The sequence below is a fragment of the Apostichopus japonicus genome, chromosome 17 (genome assembly GCF_037975245.1).
Source record: "Apostichopus japonicus isolate 1M-3 chromosome 17, ASM3797524v1, whole genome shotgun sequence".
In the NCBI taxonomy this organism is placed as follows: Eukaryota; Metazoa; Echinodermata; class Holothuroidea; order Aspidochirotida; family Stichopodidae; genus Apostichopus; species Apostichopus japonicus.
Genome location: NC_092577.1, coordinates 29,058,795 through 29,079,334, shown reverse-complemented (window position 1 = coordinate 29,079,334; position 20,540 = coordinate 29,058,795). Strand labels below are relative to the sequence as shown.

The 20,540-nt window shown below is 39.5% G+C and overlaps 1 protein-coding gene across 1 annotated transcript in view; it reads right to left on the bottom strand.

The window, feature by feature from the left end:
- Nucleotides 1-20,540, bottom strand: part of LOC139985093 (F-box only protein 9-like) — a 256,710-nt gene that overhangs the window by 85,203 nt on the left and 150,967 nt on the right. The gene's annotated exons all lie outside the window — the stretch shown is intronic.

Here is a 20,540-nt window from a genome sequence, read left to right as displayed (position 1 = left end):
GTTTTTCTTCTGCTCCCTCCTTTTCTCCGTTTCTCCTTTTTCTCCTTTTCTTCTTTTTCTTTTTCTTTTCCCTTTCTTCCTCCTCTTTTCCCTCCTCTTCCCCCTCTTTTCCCCTATTGTCTTCTCTTTTTTCTCTCCTCTTTTTTCTACCCGGGGGGCGCGCGCCCCCAACACCCCCCCCCCTGGATACGCGTCTGGTGACAGTTTTATTTTAAATCGGAAATACATGCGATAAAACTGAATAAAGAAATCTAGAATGCAATCAGTCCATATTTTGTTTGTTTTATTCGTCGTATAATCGTTACTTAATATTACCTTCGGGAGTTTTCCCGGTTTTTACGAGTTTATAGTCATTTACGTCATTGTCTTTAATGCTAAGCTTAAAACGATCAGTTCATTGAGATCTGCTTCTTGTGTCTGCGATTTTCCCATTTATTGTTAGGGAAGATGAGAATGTGTCTAATGTTGATAACGACCAGGAAGAAAGAAAGCTCCTCGCAAAAGAAAGAACGTCACGTTGTAGCCTAGGCCTAAGTTAGCCTAGGCCTAAGTTAGCCTAGGCCTAAGTTAGCCAATAGGCCTAAATTAGACTTAGTATGCAGTAAGTTAGATAGATTGAGCAAAGAAACAACCAATTTGGCACATCAAAGGCTGGTGCTTGATGCCACTCGGAAGTTGTGAAGGATTTTCAACCCTAGTAACGTTTATAAAGAGCATCAGATGGGCCAAGGAAACTATGTTTTTCACGTACATATGTGTGGCAGACGCCACTTGGATTACTTCTCTAAGAAGGGTATTATTTGAAGGTACATTAATTAAATTCTGGTCAGCGATATGTAGGATAGGTTGCATTTTAATGCAATTCTTAATACATAGAATATTGAAAGCTTAGAAAACATTCACTTTGATCATGATACATGTCTAACCAGTTTCTCCAATTGTATCGCTGACATCAAGCAATTGTCCACTTGCAACAGTTTACTCCTTAACGATTCAAAGACCAAAGTCATCCACGTCACCTCCCAGTTAAAGGATTCGAGTAACCTACCTGACCTCACTGTTGGTACAAATGGCATAATTCCTTCCAAAAATACACGTGATCTTGGTGTCTTGCTTGACGATAAACTCGATATGCAAAAACATATTCAGAACACTTGTCGTTCAGCATCTGCGTATGGTTTTTACAAAATTGGTAAACTCAGGAGGTATCTAGATCAAGGCTCAACTAAACGACTGGTTCACGCTTTTGTTTCCTCCTATCTGGATTCCTGCAACAGTTTGTATGTGAATTTGCCAGTTTCAGATATAGCTCTACTTCAGACTTGGGCGTCAATCTAGGGGGGGGGGGACGGGGGGACACGTCCCCCCACATTTCGATGGATGGGGGAAACAATATCAAATGTCCCCCCCACACATTTGGAAAAAGAGTAGTGTCGTGGCTCTATTTGGTTACGGCTTACACATCTTAGGATTCATATCCTCGAATATCACTCAATGTTGCTGAATGGAGAATTCCACCCAGATCTCGTGAGTTGGTACCCTGAGCTCTCCAACAATCTTAAGCTTAGTCTGCCTTTATTTCGAGGCCAGTTCCATTCGTCGTCGGTTGAAGGGTATAGACAAATATTCAAGTTGATGAATCCAGTGGTACGGGCTATGTTTGGTGAAGTCGAAGCTCTCTTGCGGTTGCTCCTCGTCTCCTCCGCCAGTTCGACGGAAGCCGAGAGATCTTTTAGTGCTTTGAGGAGGCGTTTGAAGACAAGGCTACGGAGCACCATGACTCAACAGAGGCTGAACCATGTGATCGTGTTCCATATTCACCGCGCAGGGACGTCGTTAGAGGGGGTGTGGGTGTGTCTCACCCCCAAGCTATGGTAAAACTGATGCTAGTTGGAAAATTGGAGTGCGACAGTCGGAATTTCCGACTGTCGCACTCTAGTTTATCTAGGCCTTTTCATGTAAATTTTTTTAAAAATTTCGGTCAAAATTGACCTTTAACCTGTCATATTTACCACGTTTACCTTGCCACTTTGAGAAATTGTTTCTCGCGATTCTTATACTCCACCGTACAAAACTTCTTATGATTTTGAATACTACAAAAAAATGCCTAATAGAACTACCGTCATAGGCGTAGGAGCCCAATTTGTTTTGTGGGGGGGGGGGGGGGTTGTAACGACTTGCCCGAAAAATATAACCAAAATTTTTCGCACGCTACGCGCGCATCACACATGATCATGTGCATATCATACAGGCATGCATCGGTTTTTACATCGCATGCAAATAGCATACAATCATTTTCCGTCTTATTACCCTTCCGTATTGGTGATAATTGTTGGGTAATAATAATATCAGTATAACCACTGAAAAACACATTGCAAATTGTCAAAAAAGCTATCAGCATATTGCCCGAATTTCACAAAAATATTTGGTTGGGGTGGGGGGGGGGGCCAATAAGTTTTTGAAATGAGTGCCAGTGGGTACAAATGTATCGCAACAAGTTCGTTACAGAAGTGCAGTCGCGAAAGATTGGGTTTTCTGACTGACACTGACCGTATCGTTGACGAGTAGCGAGAGGGTGGGGGGTACAAAGCAGCAGTTGGAATTTTCTGGCTTCAAAACCGATTTTCAGCCACTACACCCCCCCCCCAATCATCAGGCCTTAGCTACGTCCCTGGGTACATGGTGGTTACATAGTACGCTCCGACCAGAATTCACCCGATAACCAAATGCAAATCCACCTAGCAACCGAGGTAACTTGCTTGAGGACTCCAACGAACAACCACTGATTTATTTTCATGCCTTCATCACTTTAGACACCACTCACATGGGACCTATTCTAAGTCTGACGATACATGCGCATGTGTGAGGTCCTGAAAACATAATAAAAGTTGTTTGTCTTGCTATCCTTGTTTTCAAATTTTATGTAAATGTATTCTCGTAGACCTAGCAACCTGGTATAACATGCTGATATTCAATTGCTCTTTGATGGTCGTTGCGGATTTTCCACACACCTCAAAGACGACATATCGGGATTAGTAATGCCATTACCTTTGAATATGTTTGTCCTAAGCTCGCGTTTGATACAGTCTCAATTAACCTGGAAAATAATCACTTCGTTATCGCGCGTTTTACCTTAGGTTTCGCTACTTTCACTTTTTCTGCCCATGTTTTCAAACGGCATGGCTTTTTCTTCACCCAGTCACCACTTCTCACGGGCATGGGAGGCAAGGGCGGCGGAACCGGGGAGCACAGGGGGCACGTGCCCCCACTTTTCCCCAGGTTAAAAATGTGCCCATTTTCTACATAAAAATTGAGGTGTCTCAAGTTAGCAAGAGGCCAGGGAACCAGAATGAACACTCGGGAAGGGCCTTTTTCCGGCCATCTGAGGGGTTTGTAAAACCAAAAATTTTCTACTACGCTCTGCGCCAACTGATGGTGGCGCTCCGCTCAGATAGTCGTGCATACAACTTTGCAACTCCTGGCTACGCCTCTGACTCTTAGTGAATTTCTGTGGGTCAAACTCAAAGCTATTTCGAATGAAACAAATTTGTTAAGATATTAACAAGAAATAAACTCTAATTCGGAAGATTCCTACATTAGCAATTAGCATGATTTCGCCTCATTTTGTCTAAAAAGAAAACTTGTTCCTTGTTTCCCAATTTGCACATTGGATATTGCAGTGCTAGTATGCATATTTTCCTTGAGAGGGGGGGGGGGGAGCGTTGATGGAGTGATGTGTGTACACAAATAAGATAATACAATAAGAGTTGTAAAGGATACTAAATATAAGGCTGCATCAGTCCAATCGAATTGCTGCAAAGTGCCCTTTGATGTCGGTGCCCCCCCCCCCAGATGAAAAGTGCTTCCGCCGCCCTTGATGGGCGGTGATCATGGATCAGCCAACACGAAAATGTTTCGATATCTTAAATGTTGGGCGCTTCTGGGAGACGAGGAATTGGTAAACTTAGGAATAAATGGCGATCACTTCCTTCGAGAATATTTCCCAAAATCAAAAATTGCCGGAAATTTTTATCAATTTTAGGGGTGTTGCTTTCTGCCATAATGCACGGGAAGTGCCGTTTCCTGCAATCTGAGGGGTCTGCCAGAAGAAAAATTTTCTTGTACGCTGCGCGCCAACCGATGGTGGCGCTCCGCTTAGATAGTACTTACGGCCGGAATACTCGAATCGATTCCGTCCCCCCCACGTTTCAAATCGGATTGACGCCCCTGACTTCAGAGAAATCAGAACGCTGCTGCGCGCCTATAGTTTTACTCACTAAAAAGTTTGATCACATCACTCCTGTGCTCCGTTCATTACACTGGCTTCCCGTCTCTCAGCGCATCCAGTTTAAGATCCTACGTCACACCTACAAAGCGATCAACGGGCTTGCCCCTCAATATATCACTGACCTGCTTACTCCTTTGCGCCGGTCAACTACAGTTACGCTTTGCTTTTCCCATCATGCGCATTTGCAATTAACTCCTGGTCCATGTACCCGCACTCGTTATGGCGATCGTGCCTTTTCTGTCGCTGCACCTTCTCTTTGGAACGTTCGTGACTCTCCTTCCCATTGTATTTTCAAGAGACAACTTAAAATATTTCTATTTGATTCCTAGTTTCATTTTCCCCTTGGTTTCCTGTTTCTCTTTCCTACCGTTTGTAAAGCGCTTTGAAACGCTGTATTAAGCGCTATATGAAATGTAATTTATTATTAATATTATTATTCAGAACAATCACAATTCAAGAAGATTGCAATACGAATTTAAAGCTGTTTACGAACACCTACCGTGAAGGCATCATGAACCGGCTACTGTGATCAACTCCTGTGTCACCAAAGAAAAAAAAAGCTGCCCCTTCCAGGCTATTAATACTGAAAGTTCCACAGGTTATAATTTAGAACACACTCTGCCAATAATTTAATAAAAATCTGGCTATAAAATACCATTTTCCTGTGCCGTGTGTAACTAACTATTTCGGGCGTCTTTGCCTGAATTCTTTCCGCCCCTTCCTAACTAAGTGGTCACCAGAGATGTTAACGTGTGACTGACTACCTAGCTATAATATTTTAACTATCCCCAGATTCTTAGCTTTCTTGAGCGGAATGAAATAAAGGGGATTTGCCTAATTCCTAGCCTTAACTGGCTTAACATACCGTTGCTTTCGAGATGGCTGCATCTGAACAATAACTTACTACTAGGAACTATATTAGGAATTTCTTAGTGCTGACTATATATGACATAAGAAATGTTTGGAAGCTCAAATGACAGACAGTTAAGAGTTTCAGGCTTTTAGTTTAGAGTTTCTGATTCTAATGTGACATCCTGATATGGATGAATTGAGTGTTAATCCAGTCAACTGAACAGGTGACAACCGGCGATCAAGAATGTTATCGACTTAGGGACAAGGCACAGAGATATGGTTCCCAACAAAAATTGTGGAATGCTAGTCCCCTTGGGATAAGTATTACATCTACCAACGGAATGCCCCTTGAAAAAAATATTCATAGGAATACCTAAAACCACTGCACCACATCTTTGATATATTTATAAACATACACCGACGGAAAGACAGAAAGTTTCCCCTGCGATACTCTGCGAAAGTCCGTCTTACCAGTGGCGGAGCTAGGGGTATTGGTCAGGGGGACGTGAATGGTCTGTAGGGGCGCTTTCGACACTATCTAGGCGTCGGAAATGACCCTTTCCGGGCCGCGTGATTTTTTTGGTTGTGGGTAATTAACATAAAGTAGGCGTGTTCAATGCATTCCTGTACAATGCGACTGCGTAGTGTATACAAACCAGACAGGGTTTGGAGCAGGCATGGTTTGATCGCATTTAAGTATAGTATCACGTAGATGATGTGGTCTGCCGTACGTGTGTCTTGTACAGGTAGGGATATTCATGGCACAAGCTTGAGAGGACCAAACTCCCTGGCCCTGGCCCTGCGTGGGTGTTGTATTGATTCTGTGCACAAGTCCGTAATACAGGTCAAGGGGACCAGGGAACAATCATCATCGCCCTAGTGTTAAAGTCCGGCGTGTACGTGAGAGGGACGAGGTCCCACTTTGTGACCATAAAATACTCGGAAACTAGGACACCCCTGCCTCAGGGGACCTGGGGGTGGGATCCCTATAGGCCGACGCCAGGGCACAACCACTAGGGGGGTCGGGGGGTCACTTTTGGGTGGACCCCCCAACTTTTTGGAGGTCCCTTTACTGTTAGTGTGTAGCGTCCTTTTGGACCCCCCCAACTTTTGACAAATGGACCAATTTGACCCCCCCCCAACTTTCAACAAGTGGTTGCGCCCTTGGGCTGACGAACACCCCACGGGCCTTGGGAATAAAAGCCTTGGGAATGCATCCAGGTTTTCATATGGAAAGGTCCATGTTATTTTGCTCTCCGTCATGGCGAACTAGGACTAGGAACTAACAAAAACCGATGCCCATATCCAGTCGACGTACGGTGATTCGCACTAGCCTTATAATAAGTCAGATAGGTTAGGCTAGTACAGTGCATGCACGCGATATCCAAGTTGTTGTGTGATGTACGAAGCATGGTACGGTATTTGTAACAATAGCAGTATAGTACAGTGCATAGGTCATACCAAACTTTCCTGAAGTAGGCCTACTGCACATGTGCACTGATTGAGACACGCCTCCTTTATGTTAATTACCCACAACCATCCTGGGGAAAAAATCACGCTTCCGGGCCTTGCTAATTAGCAGATAATGTGACAAATGTCAATAGGTAGACGAGAGCGCAATAAAAAAGTCAATAATCGCGAATAAGTAAAAAGTGGTAAAATGCTGAAAAGGGCGCCAGCAGTCATTTGAGTCCGTCAGGGGGGGGGGGCATCTATACCCCCTGACTGTATGCTGACTGTATGGACGCTCCGCTCCACCACTGCGTCTTACCAATGGACCGATTGAACTCCAGCGGTTTGAAGGCAGCAAGTTACCCATTTCAACTCTTGAAAATGTCTATAAATTTGGACAACTGCATACATAAAATTTTGGCCCCTCCTCGTAGTTGATTACCTTTCAAGAGCGGGGCACACCATATAACACAATGCATAATTTGTTTTTAAATGTTTCGATTTTGTATATCAAAATTTTAAATTAAAATTTGAGATAAAGAAATGGACCGGAGTGGGACAATTATAATTACTTAACTTTGACTCTCATTCTAAAATGTCATCAAGTAGCCATTTAGCAGTCTCCGAACTTGAATCAATGGACTTAATATACTTGGTTACTTCAATATCACCTGTGAACATTTCAACCACACTACTTACTTCGAGTCCATATCTGTTGTTAATTGTTGAACTGGTGGAATTTAAAAGTATCTTACTTCACAAGGCTCACTTGTGTATGGGAGACATCAATAATTCTGGTCAGCGTAGTGAGGATCACGAGCGGAGATACAGAACGTTTTTTTTAAAGAAAATAGTATCCAAGAATAGAATATAGTCGAAAACGGTTTAAGAGGTTTTTTTTGGAGTTTGATATCAAAGTCTAACTACGGCTTCTTTAATAGGAATAAAAGTGGAAGACATGGTAAGATGCTTAATTCTGATAATGGACTGTGTGGTCAGATATAAGGCGAATGGTGGAGTAACAAGGAACAGCCTCCGCTCACGATTGGTTCAGATATAAGGCGAATGGTGGAGTAACAAGGAACAGCCTCCGCTCACGATTGGTAGGTAAACAGCCCAGCCGAACAACAGTATATAGTTAATGTGTGCATTAAATTTGAGTGCGAACAGTTATCATTCATAAACAGAAATACCTTGTTTACTCTCCAATGCCGATTGGTGAGAGTTACATCTAACAAGATACCGTTTGTCTTCTTTCTATAACAATTAACTATGAATTCATTCTGAGGACGGCGGGAAAGACATTTAAACCAGTATCTCGTCATCACAGGCCTAAAAGTCACAGGCCTTGGCTAGTAATACTTGCCATCTTCTCCTCATTTCATTTATATATTGTACAGGTATTAGAACAATTACCTCTCCTCTTGTAAATAGTGTAGCCTACATGGCTTTGAGATATAATTAACAGTAGTATATATCGTGCTACTTCAACCCCCCCCCCCTCCTTTCTCAGGACTTCAAACGGGGCCAACTCAGGACCCCCGTTTTTAAAAATATTTTTTAGCATTCTATCAAGAGTCCAACAATGTACAATTCATAATAACAATTACTTTATGATCATTAGTCAATATTATCAACAACAACCAATAAATCATTAAACTTCAAATAAAGATTTCCAGTTATGCCATCTGATATCAAAAAAAAATCAGAACCAGAATGATGTTATTTATTAAACACATAGTCTTTGTACAAATAATTTCAAAACAGAACAAGCTCTTTACTAACTGCAATATTGATATTCAGTGTGATTTGAACCCAGTTTTGAAAATGCCTCCAACCTTTCTGGGTGAAGCCGCAATCCTAAAATAAATGAATTAAACTCTCATCTGCCACACCACAAAAAGTGCACAATGGATCATTGGTTTTGCCAATTTTAACCATGAGAGTATTTGTCCCTAAAATTCTGTTAAGAAGATGAAATTGGAACCAACGGAGCTTCACGTCAGAAATACATTTCCAGTTGTATGAGCACACCTTATACCGATCTACTTCAGAAAGAAGTGAATACATTTATATTGGACCTTATTATTTGTTAATGAAATATTATAAAACCTTTTACACCCTTTTGGATCCATAATGGAACAGTTTTTATATGGAAGCCTTGAAATGGGAGTGCAAGAGAATTATTTCTCTGACCTAATAGACCAGAAAAGGATTTCTCTATTGCCTTTTTAATACCATGCAAGTGAAGAAAATTTGTTCTAACATCTTATTTTTTATAAATATCATCAGCAGATAAGAACTCACCCTTAGAGTTTATCAGATCGTTAACATATAATATACCATGTCTTTGCCAATCTTTATACAAAATGCATATATTACCCACCTTAATTTTTTCATTGTGCCAAATACTGGAAATTAAAACCTCTTGAATATTTTTGGGGTTGAGCGAAACGGTGTAATCCTTTCAGGCTGAAAAAACACTTTTCCAAAAGGTATCTTTACTTTCTTTAATAACTCTTTCCCTAAGTACCAGAAGAGTAATCAAAATTACAATAAGGAGTATTCACTTTATTTATATAAATTATACACCCTACTGTCAATGTTATAGTTAAGCAAGCTACGAATCCAAGTATTCTTAAGTGCCTTATCGAAAGGTTCAAATTGAATCATGCCAGCACCCTTTTTGTAACGGGAAGCGCCATTTGATTTCTACTGATCCTACCTACTTTACCTCCCCATATAAAGTTATAAAACTTGGAATTAATCTACTTGATAATTTCTTTACTTGGGGTTGGAAGTGAAATAACGAGATGGTTCAGTTTTGGCAACAAAAGAGATTTAACCACAACTATTCTACCTAAAACTGTCAGAAACCTGTTTGACCAGTGGTGTATTTTTTTTTAATAGCTGGCATAGTAGTAACATAATTTACATTCACAATAACATCCAATTGTGTACACAATGTTGCCCCAAGATAACTGAATATATTATCTCCAACCCAAGATAAGTTATAATTCTTACATAAAACATAATTACTAATTTTTTTTTATCCTATCCAAACAGCACTAGTTTTATCCATGTTATTTTTCAAACCAGATATATTATGAAAGTTTTCCAGAAGCTTGAAATTTTGTGAAAGAGAATTTTCAGTGCCATCTAAAATAATAGTTGTGTCATCGGCATATTGTAAAACTTTATGTTCAATAGCACCTATGATGATACCCTTAATATCCACACAATTATTAATGGCAATGTTTAAAATCTGAGAACACAGAAGAAAAATATAAGGTGAAAGACCATCCCCTTAACGGCATCCCGATTTAATATAAAAAAATCGGGTCATGTGGCCATTGACTAAGACTGACGATTGTGCATTGTTGTAAAAAACTGAGATCCATCTTTTAAAGCCTTCCCCAAAATTAAACAAATCTAGCGTTTTGAAAATAAATTCATGTGAAACTGAGTCGAATGCTTTTCCAAAATCGATTAAGAGTAAGAGACCTGGAATATTATTTAACTCAGTGTAACCCATAATATCGTTAACCTATCTTATATTCTCCCCAAGGAATTTACCTGCCATAAACCCTGACTGATGCGAACTAATCAAATGAGGTAAACCATGCTTTAACCTGTTGGCAATACATGATGATGGAAGCTTGTAGGATACATTAAGGAGCGAGATTGGACGCCAGTTTTTTTAAGAGATGGCGTGGCTTTTGCTCTTTCGGAAGCAATGTAATTAAACAACGTCTTTATGTGATTGAAAGACAACCAGTATCATAGGATTCATTTAGTGACCTTAATAAAAACCACGAGAGATCGTTAAAAAACACTTTATAGAATTCAACAGTATAACCATCTAAACCAGGACTCTTATTATTACTCATCTTTTTGAGGGCACTTAGAAGTTCATCATGCTTTATTGGGCCATCAAGACCCTCACTCTGTTCATCATGTAAACAAGTAAAATTGTCAGTTTTTACAAAGTCTTGTAACATAACATCATGCGCATTTCTTGTATCATACAACTTTTGTAAAAACCATAAGTTTCATCTAAAATGGCCTTGTTGGTAAATTTACGACTTCCATCCAATCCAGTAATTGTTTGAATCGTTTTATTTACACAATTTCTTTTCTCTAGACTGAAGAAATACGAGGAGGGGTTTTCACCAGTTTCTAACCATTTGACCACGGACGGCAACATGGCCCCCTCCATCTTTCTTTTACGCAAAGATTCAAGCTCTTTATTTTTGTCTTTGAGAATCTCAAGATGATTCAGATCAAAAATGTTATGCTGGCGCTCAAGATTTTCAATTCGGTCAAAAGGTCAGATTCCCTGCGACTACCTTCCTTTTTCTTAAATGAAGAGTATGAAATTGATTTCTCCCGTATCTCTAATAACAGAACGTCGAAAATAAGTTATCACTGATAAGGAAATTCAAATCACGATGATGGATATCAGAGATTCGCTCTGGATTATAGGGGGTAGCAGCATATTGTTTAATTAACCTCATTTATTGTACCTTTAACCATGTTGATATAATCAATATCCTTCAAAAGTGAATTATTAAATTTCCAATAACTTTTCCCTTTTGGTAAATCATTCAAACTAAACTGAGTTGTAACTAAAGAGTGGTCTGTTTTATATGCCGGCAAAACCTCTGTACTTGAGGGCCCCCGTTTTTTGGGGCCAACTCGGGAGCCGTTTCGGGAGCCCCGTTTTATATAAATAATAATAATAATATATATATATATATTTATGTAATGTATTTTAGATCCTAATTGGCTTATCGAAGCCGCAAGCTGACCGAAGTCAGTCTCTTAGATTCATATTTAACGTCCATGATAATGAATTGTCAAATGTCAACAACAATTGTAACTAGACGACAACCATTAATCTTGGAGTGACTCGAACTATACATATATACATATTGTATGTTTTTCGGGCCGTTTCGGGAGCTTTGCTTTTGATCTGTTTGGGAGTCTCACTAGTTTCATATTACATGGTACACAAACTGCAGATGGGAATGTATATACGTATATGGCAAGCCAATTGCTAAATAAATCGAAAAACATGGATCATCGGTCAAAAAACCATGTTTATCGACCGATAATGCATGTTTTTCGATCGAAAAACCATGTTTATCGACCGATAAACATGGATTTTTGGTTGATAAACACGGTTTATCTGCGAGAATCCATGTTTATCGCTTGAAACCATGGATTATCGCTGATAAACATGGTTTTTCGGCAATAAACATGGTTTTTCAGTCGAAAAACAAGGTTTATCGGCCACCAACTGTGTTTTCAAGCGTTAAACATGGTTTTCTGTGATAATCAATGTTTATCTGCGATAATCCATGTTTTTACGCCGATAAACTATGTTTATCTGTCGAAAAACATGGTTTATCGCCGATAAACCATGTTTGTCGCCAATAAACCATGTTTATCGCCGATAAACCATGTTTATCGCGTAAAAACATAGCTGCGGTCCCGCACAATCCGCACATGGACTAGTGCGGAATAATAATCGGCAACGCACAGGCTCAATACACCGTCATCGATCTGACACCGATCTCACGACACAAGCTAAATCCGCTAAGTACTTCAGAAATCCACAACCTCAGCAATCATCAAGGAGGTTATACAACCCTCGGTAAGTTCAAGTGTCGATTATTGTCAGCATGGCGTGAACAAGTGCCAGAGTTTGTTCTAAATCTTGTTCGCAACAGCGCGGGGTTGTCACGCCCAGTGCCCCTGCATACCACTGGCAGTGGCCAGGGGAAGAGGGGGTCACTTGCGGCCCAGACGTGGGCTTAAGGGTTAACGACGGTAACTACCGAAAGTACGGCTACCGCATGAACCATTTGCCCACAGGAGAATTGTTTTTTTACCTTTTTTGGGGAAGGGGGGAGGAGGGGGAGGGTCGTTCCACCCTGCTTTTTTGTTGCTATTATTACTGTATGAATACTGGATCTTTTTCCGGTTATGATAAATGGACTTTTTTTGCTAAAAGAAAAGGAATTCTACCTCTATAGTTAATAATATCACTTATGACAATGCAACCATTACTGATGACATTGGCATTGCTAATGCTTTCAATGATTATTTCTCAACCATTGGCAACAAACTTGGTCATGATATTGTTAATGGTTCTGATCCTATGCAGTTCATGCAGCCTGGTACTCCAAATACTATATTTCTTTCTCCCATCACTTCTGAAGAAATCTACAAAGAAATCCATTCCCTGAAAGATGGAAAATCACCTGGTATCGATGGTATTTCTCCTAAAATTTGGAAATCCATCTCACATGTTATTGTTCCAATTCTTTGTCATATTTTCAACCTTGTGCTCACGTCTGGTACTTATCCAGATGCCCTGAAAGTTGCAAAAGTCATCCCGATTTTTAAAAAGGGGATCATACCCTTCCAGAAAATTACCGGCCGATCAGCTTGCTACCTTGTATTAATAAACTGCTAGAAAGATCTATCGAGAAACGTCTGAGAATATTCTTGGACAACAATGATACCCTTTTTGACTTTCAATTCGGCTTCAGAAAGGGTCATGATACAAGTCATGCACTTTTAGAGACTACAAATTGTACTTATCTATAATAGTCGGGGTCTATACAGAAGACCTTGAAAGTCATAAGAAATAGCCAGAGAGCACAATAGGAACTCCTTTTTACTCTATGGAATAGCCTTACTGCATAATATAAAGGCTTACAATAGACCAAGGGCTAAGAGAAGTCAAAACTACCGTTGAAAATTCCGCAGTAAGCTGGAAAGTCTGTGTATGATATTGTCAACAGAGGGTTGGGAATTTGATACTCTCTCCTCTCTATTCGGCAAAGGCGCCAACGCAGAATTTATCAGGAGATACAACCGTGAGCACACCATGAACAGTCTCACACCGGTAACAGGGGTCGTATTTCGTTGATCCTAATTCCAGGACTCCACGAAGTTTGGGTAGGGCTCGCCCACATGCGGCTTCGGAACCAAAGATTTATCACATGTATATATACTAACATAACATGTAGAGTTTTGGAAGTAGTTCCGATAAATTTTCATCAGTCGCCAATATAAAACCATGGTTTATCGTCGATAAACTATATGTTTATCTGTAGAAAAACATGGTTTATCACCGATAAAAATGGTTTATCGCCGATAAACATGGATTTTCGAGAGATAAACTTGGATTATCGATAAAAACTTGGAATATCTAATGAAAATCTATGTTTATCGTTCGATAAACCATGTTTCTCATAAAAACCATGTTTATCTGCCGATAATCATGGTTTTTCGGTGACAAACCATGTTTATCGGTCGAAAAACCATGTTTATCGGTCATGTTTATCGGTCGATAAACATTGTTTATCGGTCGATAAACATGGTTTTTCGAGTGATAAACATGGTTTATCGGTCGTTAAACATGGTTTTTTGACCGAAAATCCATATTTTTCGATTTATTGAGCATTTGGCTTGCCATACACGTATACACGCTTTCATCCTAGCGCTCTCGTTTGTAAGAGAAGTCATAGTACCAACCAGCAATAGTTGAAAGACCTGCAAATGTACTAATTAATATCCAGAATGTATACACGCCTACGTGATATGTCCCAAACAACTTAGCCTTCGCAACGGTCAAGCGGCACTAATTAAAAGCGCTTATCGGGAGTGTTAGATGTATCTATATACCATGCATCGGAGCCAAGGTAATTCAAGATGAAAGAGATTGTAGCAAAACGATTGGTAACGCTACTAGATGATATGATATAATCGTTATGCTGGGGAGTGCCCTCTGGAAGCCACAGGCACCCGTTTTTCGAGGGCCGTCTCCTGTTTTTCGGGAGCCGTTTGAGAAGCCTTCGTTTTAACTTGTAAGAGTAATATATAGGTATTTATATATTGATGAAAGTTTACTTGTTAGAGTATCTATAGGCCTACGTATTAAAATAAATATAAAAGTATATACGTGTATAAGCATATTTTGTGAAACAACGACAATATATTTCAGTAACTTTAAAATCTGAACGAAGAGGATTGGCAGAACGCGTACAAAGGTTGTTACGCAATAGGCTATTAACATTGACCGAACATTAGATGTAACGACTTTGGTCTTACCGAACTATTGGGGATCGGTGGTGCTGAAGGACAGGCCCAAGTTGAACAATTTGCTAGAACGGACAGTCGCATCAGTGACAGAGAAGCAGAAACAGTAAATGCCGAGAAAAACGCATGATGCGGTGAATGCGATGAGCACAAAATGAGTGACTCAAAGAGCGCACCGTGAGTAAAATGATATCTTTTCATTCTGAGTGTCCAGGGTAGTTGTATTTTATGGATTTCTGGAAATGGGAAGTCAACATTTTAAAAGAAACATTAAGGTGGACTGAAGTGTTCGGTTGCATGCTTGGAAGATATTTACATCGTCGTTCTTTCACCCATTATAAGCGCCTTCGTTACGGAAAAGCAACTAGGAGATGGGCCGACATCTCAAATGGTTTTCAATTTCCGCCCAGCAGTCTTTCATGGAATGGTAATTAAAACGTACGCTTGGTTACTCGACTACCAGCACTGCCTTAGGAGAATATGGATCATACAATTTGTTGGATTAAAGATCTGCTTTATTGGCTCCAATTATAACACGTTATAGCTAAGAAAGTTTTGTGATTACGGAATCGACCTGCCGCGGTCGTAAATCGACCTCAGGCTGTACAATTAGCCTGCATAGTTTCTTAACACAATTAGACTCCTTGTGACAACACTGTTGTGTGGAAAAATGTTCATGTCTACAGTGTAGTTAATCATACAGCATTTACACAAAGACCCTCATACAAGAAAAAGTATGCGGCAGGCGCTGCAGACTAATTGGTAAAAAGAGGCCATTTAACGACCAAGGCAGGTCGATTACGTAATCTCAAGAAACTTTTTTTTGATAGCGTGCTATAGTTGGGGTATATACAGTAGACCTATAAAACGAGGCTAAGCCATTGGGTAGGGGCACCGGGGCAGGTGTTGCGCCATGACAATGGGGGTATAGGGTTTATAACAGTGACGAGACGCAAAGAAATAGGTTTGGTTGGATGGTTCATACCAACTCAGAGGACAATGTTGGAATGGGACTTAACGTTCGTTCAAGTCATTGGTACTTACTAGAGGCCTACAAAACCCAAGGAGTATAGAAATGATATGTGCTTCTATTTAAGTTTTTCCCCCTTTCAGTGGGAATGTTATGCATCAAAGCTTCTGCACTCATCCGAGCAGTTTCAGCAATTTTAAAATGTTTGTTTTTCTCTCTGCAGATAAAGGTTAGAGACTTCATTATTGCCAGTCAGTTGCGTATAGCAAGGAGCAAGAGAGCCGAGGTGCAGCAATTCATAGCGGTATAGCTCCCAAAGGAGAGTCCACATTGAACCAAGCCAAACCATGGCCTTTTTGTTGAGTTTTTGGGGGACAATTTTCTTTGATATGGCACCGTCCTCTCGACGCTCAAATATGGCAATCAGAAGCCTTCTCTTTCCCACGCATAGGCGTAGGAGCCTCATTTGATTTGGGGGGGCTGTAACGACTTGCCCGAAAAATTATAACCAAAATTTTTCGCGCGCTCCGCGCGCATTCCACATTTTAGTGTGCATATCATATAGGTATTTTTCCGTTAGTACATCACATGCCAATAACGTACAATCATTTTCCGTGTTATTACCCTTCAATATTGGTTATAATTATTGGGGAAGTTGTTACAACAATAATGATCATAATAATAATATATGTTCAACCATTGAAAAATACATTGCAAATTCCTCTTCTTTCAGTAGGTGCCAATGGCGGAGCTAGGGGTATTGGTCAGGGGGGAGAGAATGGTCTGTAGGGGCGCTTTCGACACTATCTAAGCGGAGCGCCACCACAGGTTGGCGCGGAGCGTACAGAATTTTTTGGGAGTAAAGATACTCCCTAGATCGCCGGAAATGACCCTTTCCAGGCCTCGCTAATTTACAGATAAACGAAAAATAAATAGGTGTCATCGCCAATTTTTTCAGAAAATTGCACCAACAAAATGTGACAAATGTCAATAGGTATTTCAGAGCACAATAAAAAGTCAATAATCGCGAATAAGTAAAATAAGTAAAAAAGTGGTAAAAAAGCTGAAAAGGGCGCCAGCGGTCCATTTTAGTCCGTCAGGGGGTCATCAGCCCCCTCTGACTGTATGGACGCTCCGCCACTGGTAGGTGCCCGAAAATTCTCAGCATATTGCCCGAATTTTCACCAAAAAACTTGAAAAACACACTGCAAATTATTATTCTTTCAGTAGGTGCCCGAAAAAATTCTCAGCATATTGCCCGAATTTTCACCAAAAAATTTGAAAACCATTGCAAATTATTATTCTTTCAATAGATGCCCGAAAATTTCTCAGCATATTCCCGAAGTTTCACCAAAAAAAAATGAAAAACACACTGCAAATTATTCTTCTTCCAGTAGGTGCCCGAAAAATCCTCAGAATATTGCCCGAATTTTCACCGAAAAATATGGTTGGGGGGGGGGGGGGGCTGCAGCCCCCCAGCCCCCCTGCCTCCTACGCCTATGTTTCCACGACAGGGTTCGTTTGAATTCCTTCTTCTTTCCTGTCACGGTTTCTTTTCACCGGTCCTCCCCCTACCCGAGTGATTCAAGGAAGCACTTATAGCTGTTGAGAAACATCGAAAAATTTGCAATGAGGTGAAGACAATTTGTGTCGTGTTTCACAAAATTATAAAATGATTGACAGTACTGTTTATACTTTCCTTTGAAAGTGTTAAATTACCATAATTTTACAGCATTATAACACTCACAAGACAGAATGAATGAATACTTCATATATAGCTTTAGTAATGGTAATGTTGAAGAAAATCAATTTGAAGAAAAATAATCAAGAAGGATTTCGAGAATATTTACCAGTAAAAGACCATTTACATGGAATCATACATGGTTAAAGGATTTTCAGGGGTTGCACTTACTGACGTTACTAACGTAACAACATTTTACAATATTAGTTAACAAAACAAAGAAAACACAAAGGTACAACTTAATATTTCTAATCCGATGACAAGTACTAATTCGATACTCGGCTGTTTCTCACAATCTGTTATAATTGTAAATCTGCACTATAGGTCAGCCTTTATCTTCGATAACTTCAAAATGAGCGTTAAGAGAAAAATTGCACAGTACATGGAAAATGTCCAAGAAGAACTGCTTGCAAGTTAGACAAAATATGAAAGATTGCATACATCTTAAATCACAACACGAATATGTTTTAGTGGTTACGATGCCTAAACATATTCGTGCAGTGGTAGCCATACATGTTAACCCACGCTATCCTTGGAGCACTTTGACAACTCTAAATATCAAGTCTGCATATTTTCACTAGCGTAACAGGTAAAATCCGTGTTTATCTGAAGAATAAGTCTGTAGAACAGCTTGTTCTTGCATTCATTGAGAGTAACATTGACTAATGTAATTCCTTGCTTTGTCGGTTACCACAACCATATTACTGAAGCTTCAGCCTATTAGGAATACAGCTGTTAGACTTATAATAGGACACCAACATATTTAAGCACAATTTTTCCTGACTTCACTTTTGCCCATAGAGCAGAAAGTCATTTCTCAGGCACTTCTTATTATTTACCATGCCCTTACTACTGGCTCTCCTTCTTATACAAAGGGGCTCTTGCATCCCCATCAATCATCTACATGTCTCCGTAGTTCAAATAAAAATCTTTTGGTCATATCAAATACTCGAATGCGATCCTACGGCGATCTTCCTCTCTGCAAATGTGGTCCTGTTCATTGGAACTCGCTCCCTTTATCTATAAGAACTTTAATTTCTGTCGTAATCTTTAATTTCAGAAGGACTATTTTTTTTTCTATTCTTCCAATAACATCAATTCTCATAGATGTAATTGGATGACTATAGTGTTGTAACCATATATGTTTGTTTTTGTCTTTGCAGTACGGAATAGGAAGCCAAACATTGCGTTATATCGGGATTTAGACTCTTGATTACAGACTGCTGTCATGGGAATTGCTTTCAAAACATGTTTACGCCACTTATTTGTAATAAAAATACGATAATATATACTTTAAATGAGGTTGAATATCATACCGATGAGGAAGCGATATTTCCACCCCCCCCCCAAAAAAAAAAAAAAAACATGAAAGAAACATATCTGTGACAAACAACTCTGCGGTTGCGGGTAAAGTTACTTCCTCGTTCGTATTCAGGAGAAGTTGTTGAGAACTGGTCAACTTTGTTAGTGTTTTGTTTTTAAAAGACGGCCACTTTTGAAATAATCAGTAGGTCTAAGTAAATAAAGTGAGCCTGTGTCAGCCATTTCCAACCTCTTTAACAATATGTCAACATTATACGGTAGTGTTGTATAAAATAAACTCAAGTGTATTGATATTGTGTAAAAATACATCGTACTTGAAATTGTATGTAGACCTAATGATGGATAGTTTTGAAAGTTCAATATGTCTACTTTGTTTTAATAAAACCCCGGGAATAGAACGCAAACGTTACAATAATCTTTTCGTATTTGTTTCATTATAGCATTCACAATGTCATTTGGAAACAATATAAATCAAATAATATGAATTAGGATGATATACGTTGCACAAAGAAGGGAGCAAAACGATATTTGTATTCTTTCTAGTAAGTTTTTCCCTGTGTAACATAGTATAAACAACTTGCAACCACCGTTTTCCATGCGAATCGGTTTGTTAGCGTGTTTACTCACTATATCAGATCAATTTATCAAATAAGTTTAATATCATGAAAAAATGGAACAGTTTGTGATGATACGAAAGTACCAAGCAAGAGGCTGCTCCGCTGCTGTCCTAATGTTTTGTTTTAATGTCTTGCATTTTGTTAATTTGTTCACATTTATATGGGAACACCTAATACGATATCAATGGTTTATAAAGGGCTAATAGTATTCATGACCTTGTGCACACCAACAATTAAGAGGATCATCCATAATGACTGATGCGGCAAACATATGAAGGAAGGTATACCAGGAATCAGTTATGTTGGCAAAGTCTGTTTAGTGACATAGTGTATAAAGAAATGAGATACATGCAGGACTATTCATTTGGTCAAATGTTATGGTCTCATAAGCAAATTATCTATGTACTTACACTGCATTATCCAAGTATAATGTATGAAGCTAATTAGACATACTATTTCAGAGCCATCTGTTTATGAATTTTATGTTTACTGCATGATTAATATTCATTATATGCACAAGAATAAAAAACACGGTTGATGCCAAGGATGAAAATCATGGAACATTTGATGCTTGTCTTTAGTTTAACAGCCATTTCTTGCAATTTGAGGAATATTAATTGCACAAAGTCGGAGACGTCATTAAAATGTTTTTACATGTACTCATCATGGGGCATTTATCTCGTAAGTATCACATTGATTGAACTTGTGGTTGCTGAAATATCGTGTTTACAGGCCGTTTTTGACAATCTCCCATTAAGCCCCTGGGGACCCAGCCATATAAAATAATGAAGTTAAATTGTTGTTGCAAAGAACAAGTACTTACAATATAGTTACATCACATACCAAGAATGAACTAAATCGGATATACGCTTGAAGAGATATTGGCATTTAATTAATTTTCTATTGAGCCCAGCCCGCTCATTAATATTCATGAGATGGGAACAAAACAAAACAGTAGGGCACATCTACACATCATGGGGGGTGTACCTACCAAGTACGACCTTGATTTATATTGTGTTTGTTGAGATATCGTGTTTACAAGCTAGCCGTCACAAACACACACTTATGCGCATGCGCACACGCCAGCACGACCGCAAAAGTTACTGAGCCTTCTGCATCGTAACCCAAAATTTATATCTCAAAGAATGATTATTTGTAGAACGTTACAGAGGTTTCGACTTC